The 12,280-nt window shown below is 41.1% G+C and overlaps 1 pseudogene across 1 annotated transcript in view; it reads left to right on the forward strand.

Annotated features, from left to right (window-relative positions):
* The window catches only part of LOC145449416 (nitric oxide synthase 1-like), a 38,278-nt pseudogene that overhangs the window by 19,486 nt on the left and 6,512 nt on the right, over positions 1-12,280 (forward strand). The window contains exons 16-20 of the transcript XR_013918251.1: positions 507-529; positions 3,683-3,993; positions 7,069-7,213; positions 8,620-8,698; positions 10,179-10,288. The product of XR_013918251.1 is annotated as a nitric oxide synthase 1-like (transcript). The remainder of the gene's footprint in view (positions 1-506; positions 530-3,682; positions 3,994-7,068; positions 7,214-8,619; positions 8,699-10,178; positions 10,289-12,280) is intronic.

Consider the following 12,280-nt stretch of genomic DNA (forward strand, 5'->3'; position numbering starts at 1 on the left):
AAACCAGATAGGGCCTACATATTGTTGTAAGCCCTCAGAAGTTGCATCGAATAACCTACGGTGAGCTTGAGATAAGCGTTTATTTGGGCGGGCGGCGACTGAAAAATTGTGGCTTCGCCCCTGGTTACAACTTACAATACACATCCACATAGTCCTGAACCGAATCGTGACCACCTCTAGTCGATAGACAAAGCTTTGCTGATGTGACGTCATATTGATCCACCATGTGGTAATACCTCCGCTAGTGGGCGCTAAAAAGCGTCCGGAATTGATGTTACGAAGATATGGTAACCCGAGATAGTTTTCCTCTCCAGATGGCTTGTCAAAGATTTTCAATCCATGAAGACGTATCATCGGGTGCCGCGAATAAATCGGCGATGGGGCAGGAAATTAGTTGGAGTCCAGAAAAATTTCGAATCACATCTGACGTTGGCAATGCGGAATCTGATATACTTCAAGGTGACTTAACCGAAGAGAATACGTGCAATAACCAATTGAGGGGATAGCCTATACCAGAGGTCTCAAACACGCGGCCCGCGGGCCGCATGCAGCCCGCCAGAGCATTTTGTGCGGCCCGCGACGACATTTTAGATTTTTATTAATTTGACAAAATATAAGTGTCACATATATCTGTCCAGGTTATAAAGTGAAAATTCCCTCTTAAATTGCTCCGAAAGCCTTAAACTATTCATCAAACTTCACTATCACATCAATTGCAAACGGTACCATGCAGTGGAACATTCACTATTTCGCCACATTTCTAATTCATGATGACAAAGCCGGACCCTTGCCTTAGACGATTCTAGACTGAAATTTGTGAGTTGGACTTGGACGCGACCTTTCTTAGAATTACTCAGACTCTGGCTAACTCGATGGCAAAATGAAAATGACTCGAGTGGATTTGAAGTGACTCAGAATGCCGTAAATTTGTTAGAACCATGGACGCAATAAACTAATCGCGTATCAGGAGAATAGTATAGATCAGAAGGTTGCATCTTGGTATTTCGCCAACTAAGCAAGTATAGTTATGGCAACCATTGGCAATATGTTAGTTACATCTTTGGTCCCTAAACCATGTTATTAAGGCCCCTTAAAGGTACCGAGTACCGTATAGTGGTACGCTCCAACGATGTAACAGCAATGGGTCGTTCGGCGTTCCGATACTTCAATCACTAGGATTTATTCATTAATATATTTATACTATAATTGTATTTTTTTCTGCTCCTATATTTGAAGATATTTGGCCATGAGATTAATAGCCTACTTATCAGAAATATACCCGAATCCTCGATTGGAATTACAATACTCAACTTAAAAATGTTTTCATATCAGATCAGTCTCTATCACCAGTCTGTTGGATTCAAAATATTCATAGTAGCTGAAAATTATTACCTGATAGCTTTTATGGTGGCTATATCCTATAGTTAATATTTATCAAGTACAACAACAATTCTATTCAAATAGTTATAAATGTGATGATTCTTTTCGTGCCAGGCCTAAATTGATACAAACGTCAATCACATTTTGACGATATTTGTTTACTGTGAGTCTGTTGAATCGGTTCACTTTCAATAGGAAAATTCATCCCCGCCAAATAAGGCCTACTTGGAAAGACATAGAATACCCCTATAAATGCTGCGGCCCGCGGCGTCGTCAGAACTGGAAAAATGGCCCGCACGCACATTTGAGTTTGAGACCTCTGGCCTATACTGATAATTTTAAGAGTATAGATCTCTAAAATTGCTGTAAAACCAAATATGTCGTCAGTATAAAATTCAATAGTGTAAAGGGGTGGCATTCAACATCGTAACCCCGGAGCTTGTGGTATTATTCATTTATAAAGATAAATTCCATCTCCTTCGCAGGTCTTTCGAAATTCCACAAGAAAAAGATATCTGTCTGCACGATGAACAAAACCACAAACCTACAGTCAAAGAAATCCGGGTGATCATAATGACTACATAGGCGAATGGGTGTCCATGCCTTTTTGAAACTGCATTGTAAACTATATTAAATCGAGTAATTTAAATTCCGCCGAGAGTAATCGACAAAGGCTAGCTGGTCCAAGCTAACATGTATGTGAAGTACTTGAGGTACGACTAAGATAATTTCAAAGTTATTATATTGTTTCAGAATCCCGAATCTCGATACATGGTTATGAGTATCAACACTCTCCCCCTAATGCAGTCATCGGGAACCTATGGCTTGAGAGATATATATGGCTCTTTTGGGTACAAGTGGTATATTCATGGTTAGGGACGCATATCCCCCTTTTCAAAATCCTCAAATTTAAATTGCTGTCTTGCCGGCGACTAATATCACTAGCGAATTCGGTCTACCCAACATCGCGCGTCTCGAAATCTTGAATTGCATGATGCCTTGAACGATCAAAGAGAAAAGCAGACATGGCGACGCTTGTATGACAATGCAGTTTCAAAATACACATTTTCTTCCTGAACTATACCCCTAGAAATGAACCGCCTTGGAAGTTGCATTCACAATTAAAAATTCAAATTAGAAACAATGCCATAGCTGACAGTATCCATGTTCTTGATTGGTAAGTATAGCTTTCTAGTACCGCCGTTAAAATGTAGGTGTTTAACAACGATATGTTACGCCGAATATTTGAGAGGTCGATCAATATTTAGATTTTCTGAATCAGTGTTACAATTACATTCGTTTATTATCAGTGATTATAAATTCTAAGCCAGTGGTGCTCGAACTGGCGGGCGTGAAAGCATCTGAAGGGGGACGCGAAGCTGCGGTCAACTGAGAAATTTACCGCGCGTTCCGAGCGATTTATCCCCGATGTAACTTCAGTTCAGTTCTGTGTATAGTCCGAATTTCATATTTCAGAATCATCCCATCAACAGCCATAACCTTCCATGCCATCAAACAATCCGTTCGGATTGCTAGCATTTTGTGATGTGACTATAAGGGGCGCGCGAAATTTTAACTATCATAAAAGGGTGCGTGTCTAAAAAAGTTTGATAACCACTGTTCTAAGCTATTTACGATTAGTTGCGCTTGACCCGTCTGTGGTTCACCTGTACCTTAGCTCCCCTTTCGGGCATTATTTTCGAACAATATATATGAAAATTCCGGGATTTTGTGAATAAAAATGTTCAAAATCTGGTCATTCATAAACATCAATAGAAAGTATCAATCATTGAAGGTTTCAAGGTATGTACTGCTGTAGTGACCACGTTTAGCTCCACCTACGCATGTGAACAGATAAAATATGGTGCACACTACGAGTTCCATCTATTAGTACTACCATCACGTCGCGAATTTTCAGTTGTGACGTAGCAGTTGATTGACAGGTATGGCTCTTTGGGAGTTACATTTGAAAATACCGCGCCAATATCACTCTTCTGTCGAAAAAGGTTCCCGATCCCTGCCCTAATGAAATCAAATTTTCCAGGCGTACTACCCTTCTCGTAGAACTTGATTGTCCGGAAAGCAGTGAAATTCAGTATCTACCTGGTGACCATCTTTGCATATATCCGCGTAATCAACCGGAACTCGTTAATCGTATGTATATTTCATTGTCTATCTCAGACGAAAGCGGGTCTACATAGATTCGCTGTCTTTAAACGCTGGTTTAGGCTAACGTTCAGGGTGATATGAAATTACAAGCGTTATGAATTTTCAATATCCGGTTAATATATCGCAATATCCTGACCCGACTCGATCACGGTCGAAGAATGCTTTACTTCATTTCTGTATTACAATACACTTACACGTAACGTTGCATTGGCAGCGTATGATAAGTAACATTTACCCCGTTTCACCGCGGCGAATTTAAACGTTGGCAGATTTGCTGTTTTCGGATTGGGGTCGAGTGCATATCCCCACTTCTGCACCTTCGCCCACGCGATCGACACGCAACTCGGTGCAATGAGCGGAGAACGATTACTTGAAATCGGCGAGGGCGATGAGCTATGCGGCCAAGAAGAATCGTTTCGTACTTGGGCCCAAGAGGTTTTCAAGGTGCCCATCGTTAAAATTTATTTTTGAAACACAAATCCCATACAGCGGCTATGGGGTCACAAATGATATATCTGTCCTTCACAAACTGTTGACGAAATATAGGTGATAGGTACAGTCAACGTATTCTTGTCAGCGTTGGTTTTAGATTTAGAAAATGTCTTTCAAGGATATACAATACGCGAATTCAGGCATCCCAATGTGGTCGGAATGTATGGTCTGCAGCGTCGTGAGATCATAAGTACGCCACGAATGCACCGGTAGACAGGATTACATCACATGTTCACACAGAAGTTTTTTAATGTTTTGCTGTTGCGACCCTAAATCTTACTTGCGTCAGGTGTAAACGATGATTATATTACTACACGAGCCTCGAATCCATTCTACGTTAAAGATCGCTCCCGTGTAGTCGAAGACGGCATGAGGCTGACATAAGAAGTGCGGCATCATTAATAAAACAGAGGAAGGACTGTCAGGGATTCGAAGTACTCCGCGAGTCTGGATAGGCCTAACTATTATAGCTCCAGCCAGGGATGGTGTGAACCTCTGAAAGGTTCAGGTTCGTGTGAACGCGAACCTTTTTGAAAGGTTCTGTGTGAACGCGAACGTGAACGTCATGACGTCACGTGACGTCATATTGCTAATTTCAACTCTGCATTTTAGTGAAGTGACAGCCTATATGAATGTAGAATTGTACACGATACCTAGCGACGACTAGGGCCACATAATGCCACAATGTTGAGGTACATATATTTACGTCGGCAATGTATCAACTGGGAGCAATCAAATGATATATTAATCCCATAAAATCAATATCTTCCGTCGCTTTGTCAACAATTTCGACGAGGACTTGCAAGGGAATATACGCCTACGCCTTACCGGTCTAGGCCAGACCGGACAATGTATTCGGCGTCGGATTATTGCTACGTTGAAATTGAGCAGAGTGTAAAACAGGTTTCTATACGTGCTACCGATATTAACCCCATTTAGAAGTTATACAGCATTAGCCAACACCTCAATCGCACGGATTTGGTTTTTATGATACAATAAACATATGAAATCAAGATTGCCCCCGTAAGCCTGCCACATTGTTTTACATCAGACAACGATATCAATTTCATTGATTGGTTGAATAAGCATCGTTCGCTGACTACCTACATGGATTTCGCTCTTGATGTTGTGAGTCAAGCTCACAGAAGAGAGTCACTAAATATTCGAGCAAATTTTTGTAACCAAGCTAGTAAAATTTTTGAAATTGTCAAGGTGCATGCTCGTTTAGTGTTGATTCTTTTATGCTGCCAGCGTCGTGCATATAGTGGCCCGCAGTTGAAATACAATATATTACAACTAAAGATGTTATAATGAAGTGAAAATCGTACTATAAGAAAAAGGTTCACAGTGCAGAACCTACCAAGGTTCGTATGTGAACGTGAACATATAAATTTCTGAGGTTCACACACAGAACGCGAACGTGAACTTCACGTTCACACCATCCCTAATAGCTCGTGTTAATGAAACTGCACTGAGACGCGCTGATTCTCTAAATCTCCAAAAACTCGCCAAGAACAGTACCATTATGGAACATTTTGAATGAATCATCTGGTCCGTAAGGGGATTAAACACCGGAATGCATCAATGACTCGCACAAAATGGCGAAGCGAAATACAGGATCTGGAATCGTGTACCAGATATGTGAAGTTGGTGAATTCGGTCGGTACTACCTCCCAACTACATGAACTGACGCAGCGTGAAAACTCTATCCTGATCCGTCTTGAAACAGGACACCGTCGACTAAATGCACACTTAAACCGAATTAGCCAGCATGACAGTGGTCCCTGTGAACGATGCCAGGTGCCCGAAACGTTACCGCAGTTCTTGTTCACAAGCACGCGTTACCGATCCCAAAGAAGTCACCTACTCAGGGCGTGTAATCTACAACACCCTCCAACCGACCTTCATGTACTACTGAGGAACCCTATAATGATACACCCATTAATAGAGTATGTGATATTGAGCGGAAGGGGAATCCACCTTCCCGCTCAGGCCGGGCGAACCAAGCCCTTGTTGCTGAGCGCCATAATACCCCATTATGGAACGCATCAATGATTCGTTAATGTTTCATAGCATTGTATATAACCAGACACAGGAGTATAGTTTGGGGTTGCCATACGTTCGGAATTTCCCGGACATGTCCGGAATTTCACTGGTAAAACTGCGTCCGGGGGGAATTTCTAAAATATGCCTAAATGTCTGGAATTTCGAAATAAGCTCAGAATTTGTTCCTGAATCAACATAAACAATATTACCTTTTGGGCAGATTTATGCAACATGAAATTTTTCTTCACGCTGCGCGCGATTTAGTACCGTATATATTGGTTTCAATATGGGGACTACCACCGGGGCCTACGATATTCGTACTGTAGTAGTAGGCTAGTATCGTACGCCCCTGCACCACCCTCGCAAAAACTTCGAACAAAAATAAATAAAAATAACATTCAGTTACAGAAATAAGCCTAATTGTAATCGCAATTACAAGATAACGGTATATTCATAGATTCGGTTTTTAGGCCGTTTGGACATGATTTAACGATGTACATGTACAATTACGCTCCTTGCATTTTCGGAGTCATCGTCCTTCACCAAGTCTACCGCTAACTCATGTGGGCGGAGAGGGGAACAAATAATATAAAGTATTATATGGAAGAACCAATATTATTGACATAATCCATTTAAAACATTTGACGACCAGTTGTATAGTATATAGAAACCAGATAGGGCCTACATATTGTTGTAAGCCCTCAGAAGTTGCATCGAATAACCTACGGTGAGCTTGAGATAAGCGTTTATTTGGGCGGGCGGCGACTGAAAAATTGTGGCTTCGCCCCTGGTTACAACTTACAATACACATCCACATAGTCCTGAACCGAATCGTGACCACCTCTAGTCGATAGACAAAGCTTTGCTGATGTGACGTCATATTGATCCACCATGTGGTAATACCTCCGCTAGTGGGCGCTAAAAAGCGTCCGGAATTGATGTTACGAAGATATGGTAACCCGAGATAGTTTTCCTCTCCAGATGGCTTGTCAAAGATTTTCAATCCATGAAGACGTATCATCGGGTGCCGCGAATAAATCGGCGATGGGGCAGGAAATTAGTTGGAGTCCAGAAAAATTTCGAATCACATCTGACGTTGGCAATGCGGAATCTGATATACTTCAAGGTGACTTAACCGAAGAGAATACGTGCAATAACCAATTGAGGGGATAGCCTATACCAGAGGTCTCAAACACGCGGCCCGCGGGCCGCATGCAGCCCGCCAGAGCATTTTGTGCGGCCCGCGACGACATTTTAGATTTTTATTAATTTGACAAAATATAAGTGTCACATATATCTGTCCAGGTTATAAAGTGAAAATTCCCTCTTAAATTGCTCCGAAAGCCTTAAACTATTCATCAAACTTCACTATCACATCAATTGCAAACGGTACCATGCAGTGGAACATTCACTATTTCGCCACATTTCTAATTCATGATGACAAAGCCGGACCCTTGCCTTAGACGATTCTAGACTGAAATTTGTGAGTTGGACTTGGACGCGACCTTTCTTAGAATTACTCAGACTCTGGCTAACTCGATGGCAAAATGAAAATGACTCGAGTGGATTTGAAGTGACTCAGAATGCCGTAAATTTGTTAGAACCATGGACGCAATAAACTAATCGCGTATCAGGAGAATAGTATAGATCAGAAGGTTGCATCTTGGTATTTCGCCAACTAAGCAAGTATAGTTATGGCAACCATTGGCAATATGTTAGTTACATCTTTGGTCCCTAAACCATGTTATTAAGGCCCCTTAAAGGTACCGAGTACCGTATAGTGGTACGCTCCAACGATGTAACAGCAATGGGTCGTTCGGCGTTCCGATACTTCAATCACTAGGATTTATTCATTAATATATTTATACTATAATTGTATTTTTTTCTGCTCCTATATTTGAAGATATTTGGCCATGAGATTAATAGCCTACTTATCAGAAATATACCCGAATCCTCGATTGGAATTACAATACTCAACTTAAAAATGTTTTCATATCAGATCAGTCTCTATCACCAGTCTGTTGGATTCAAAATATTCATAGTAGCTGAAAATTATTACCTGATAGCTTTTATGGTGGCTATATCCTATAGTTAATATTTATCAAGTACAACAACAATTCTATTCAAATAGTTATAAATGTGATGATTCTTTTCGTGCCAGGCCTAAATTGATACAAACGTCAATCACATTTTGACGATATTTGTTTACTGTGAGTCTGTTGAATCGGTTCACTTTCAATAGGAAAATTCATCCCCGCCAAATAAGGCCTACTTGGAAAGACATAGAATACCCCTATAAATGCTGCGGCCCGCGGCGTCGTCAGAACTGGAAAAATGGCCCGCACGCACATTTGAGTTTGAGACCTCTGGCCTATACTGATAATTTTAAGAGTATAGATCTCTAAAATTGCTGTAAAACCAAATATGTCGTCAGTATAAAATTCAATAGTGTAAAGGGGTGGCATTCAACATCGTAACCCCGGAGCTTGTGGTATTATTCATTTATAAAGATAAATTCCATCTCCTTCGCAGGTCTTTCGAAATTCCACAAGAAAAAGATATCTGTCTGCACGATGAACAAAACCACAAACCTACAGTCAAAGAAATCCGGGTGATCATAATGACTACATAGGCGAATGGGTGTCCATGCCTTTTTGAAACTGCATTGTAAACTATATTAAATCGAGTAATTTAAATTCCGCCGAGAGTAATCGACAAAGGCTAGCTGGTCCAAGCTAACATGTATGTGAAGTACTTGAGGTACGACTAAGATAATTTCAAAGTTATTATATTGTTTCAGAATCCCGAATCTCGATACATGGTTATGAGTATCAACACTCTCCCCCTAATGCAGTCATCGGGAACCTATGGCTTGAGAGATATATATGGCTCTTTTGGGTACAAGTGGTATATTCATGGTTAGGGACGCATATCCCCCTTTTCAAAATCCTCAAATTTAAATTGCTGTCTTGCCGGCGACTAATATCACTAGCGAATTCGGTCTACCCAACATCGCGCGTCTCGAAATCTTGAATTGCATGATGCCTTGAACGATCAAAGAGAAAAGCAGACATGGCGACGCTTGTATGACAATGCAGTTTCAAAATACACATTTTCTTCCTGAACTATACCCCTAGAAATGAACCGCCTTGGAAGTTGCATTCACAATTAAAAATTCAAATTAGAAACAATGCCATAGCTGACAGTATCCATGTTCTTGATTGGTAAGTATAGCTTTCTAGTACCGCCGTTAAAATGTAGGTGTTTAACAACGATATGTTACGCCGAATATTTGAGAGGTCGATCAATATTTAGATTTTCTGAATCAGTGTTACAATTACATTCGTTTATTATCAGTGATTATAAATTCTAAGCCAGTGGTGCTCGAACTGGCGGGCGTGAAAGCATCTGAAGGGGGACGCGAAGCTGCGGTCAACTGAGAAATTTACCGCGCGTTCCGAGCGATTTATCCCCGATGTAACTTCAGTTCAGTTCTGTGTATAGTCCGAATTTCATATTTCAGAATCATCCCATCAACAGCCATAACCTTCCATGCCATCAAACAATCCGTTCGGATTGCTAGCATTTTGTGATGTGACTATAAGGGGCGCGCGAAATTTTAACTATCATAAAAGGGTGCGTGTCTAAAAAAGTTTGATAACCACTGTTCTAAGCTATTTACGATTAGTTGCGCTTGACCCGTCTGTGGTTCACCTGTACCTTAGCTCCCCTTTCGGGCATTATTTTCGAACAATATATATGAAAATTCCGGGATTTTGTGAATAAAAATGTTCAAAATCTGGTCATTCATAAACATCAATAGAAAGTATCAATCATTGAAGGTTTCAAGGTATGTACTGCTGTAGTGACCACGTTTAGCTCCACCTACGCATGTGAACAGATAAAATATGGTGCACACTACGAGTTCCATCTATTAGTACTACCATCACGTCGCGAATTTTCAGTTGTGACGTAGCAGTTGATTGACAGGTATGGCTCTTTGGGAGTTACATTTGAAAATACCGCGCCAATATCACTCTTCTGTCGAAAAAGGTTCCCGATCCCTGCCCTAATGAAATCAAATTTTCCAGGCGTACTACCCTTCTCGTAGAACTTGATTGTCCGGAAAGCAGTGAAATTCAGTATCTACCTGGTGACCATCTTTGCATATGTCCGCGTAATCAACCGGAACTCGTTAATCGTATGTATATTTCATTGTCTATCTCAGACGAAAGCGGGTCTACATAGATTCGCTGTCTTTAAACGCTGGTTTAGGCTAACGTTCAGGGTGATATGAAATTACAAGCGTTATGAATTTTCAATATCCGGTTAATATATCGCAATATCCTGACCCGACTCGATCACGGTCGAAGAATGCTTTACTTCATTTCTGTATTACAATACACTTACACGTAACGTTGCATTGAAAGCGAAAATCAACTTAAAACAAGCATGTTTGAAACAAGACCATTGTTTAAAACATGCCATGCCGTCACGAATATTCAATTGTAATTTCATAGTGGATTTGCATTGACAATGGAAAATATAGGGTAAATATAGCTTCTTTTACGAAATATCTACGTGCTATAGCTGTTCCACCGACTATTTGGTGGGTTTCAACCATCCTATATCGTATACGTCGGCTATATCGGGAGGTAATCGTACAACATGCAACATGTTTTTTGAAAGTATTTACAAAATTATAGCATAATTATAAACAACCATTTGTTTTAAATGCAATCCTACTTACTCCCCGGATATACTTCTATTGTTGCCTATTGTGAATATATAGGTAACTGACTTATTACTAGATTTGCCGAAGAGTATGCTTTCTTTGCTCTACCGATAACACACACATATTTGTTAGGGGGCGATCATAGTATAGTACTTGTTGCTAATTTCTGAATAAAACTTGACGTAAGATACATCTTCGTGACAACGCAGAGAGGTTAATGCAGTGGTTCCCAACGTGGGCGATATCGCCCCCAGGGGGCGATTTGGCGGTCTAGGGGGGCGAAAATAACGAAGGGGAAGATAGGGGGCGAAAATGGACGAAGGGGGCGATAGGGGGGCGATGGTGCGTTAAAAGGGCTACATTGGAGTCGGGACCGTAACTACCACACCCCAAAGCCCCAATTGGGGGTGGGAGGACCGAAATCGAAGGAAGCTCAAAATTATTTCGTGAATTAACATGAATGATAGAGTAATTTTTTAGAAATTCACACGACTTTTTCAAAAATTATTCGCGCTCTGCGCGATTTAATATTTCCATGTATCCTGCTGTTGGGGTCCCCGTCACCCAACAAAAATACGCATGATTTATGGAAATGTGAGACTTTGGCGTCAGCCATTACTGCGCCACGACATACGAAGGTAGAGGCCATGTAACATACGACTCCGAGAAGTGTGCCAGAACGATCAGCAGCGAGAAGACCTTGGCCGAAAAGGAATGCCCTTGTGTTGACCGAAAACTTCGATATATGTATATATACATATATTTTTAATTGTCCATAGGCGCCTCAATTGCTGGCGTCGAATGTTCCTGTCCTGGCGACCTTAACCCTACAGGACAAATGACATCCCGCAAGGAAAAAATTATTTGCCAGTAAATAAATACCAATATGTGCGTCTTTTAGTTTGGTACGTTTTGACCATTTCCATATCTTCTGACATAACAGATATAGGAGGTTACGAAATAGTATCATGTAAAGAAGTCAATATAACAACGATTCCGCCCGAATATGTTTAATTATTATTTAGGGGTCCTACCTTTTCCAACATACCACATCGACCATATTGACCGATTCAGGCATGAATTATATAAATTTGTCGCGCTTGGCGCGTTTAGGTGAAATATGGCCACCCACCAAACAGTACATGAAATAGGGTATAGCTGATATGTAGCGACAAAAAGCCCACTGGCTGAGGGGGGTCTGGGGTTTGGTTTATCACCCCATGGGGCCAAATACCAACGTTTTTTTTTCGAGGGGGGATGACAAAGTGCTGTTTTTCGGTTCACAATATTTGGGGGGCGATGATCGGTGTGGAGCTGGAGCTGGAGCTGGACGATGAGTCGAAAAAGGTTGGGAACCACTGGGTTAATGGGTATAGAATAGATGCAAATTTTTGCCATCATAAAGGATATGCATCTGTCATCTGCCATGGCAAATTTACTCGAGAAAGTGATGCCAAT

This window comes from Botryllus schlosseri, chromosome 11, assembly GCF_051294905.1.
Source record: "Botryllus schlosseri isolate E-star chromosome 11, Bs_hap1, whole genome shotgun sequence".
Taxonomy (NCBI): Eukaryota; Metazoa; Chordata; class Ascidiacea; order Stolidobranchia; family Styelidae; genus Botryllus; species Botryllus schlosseri.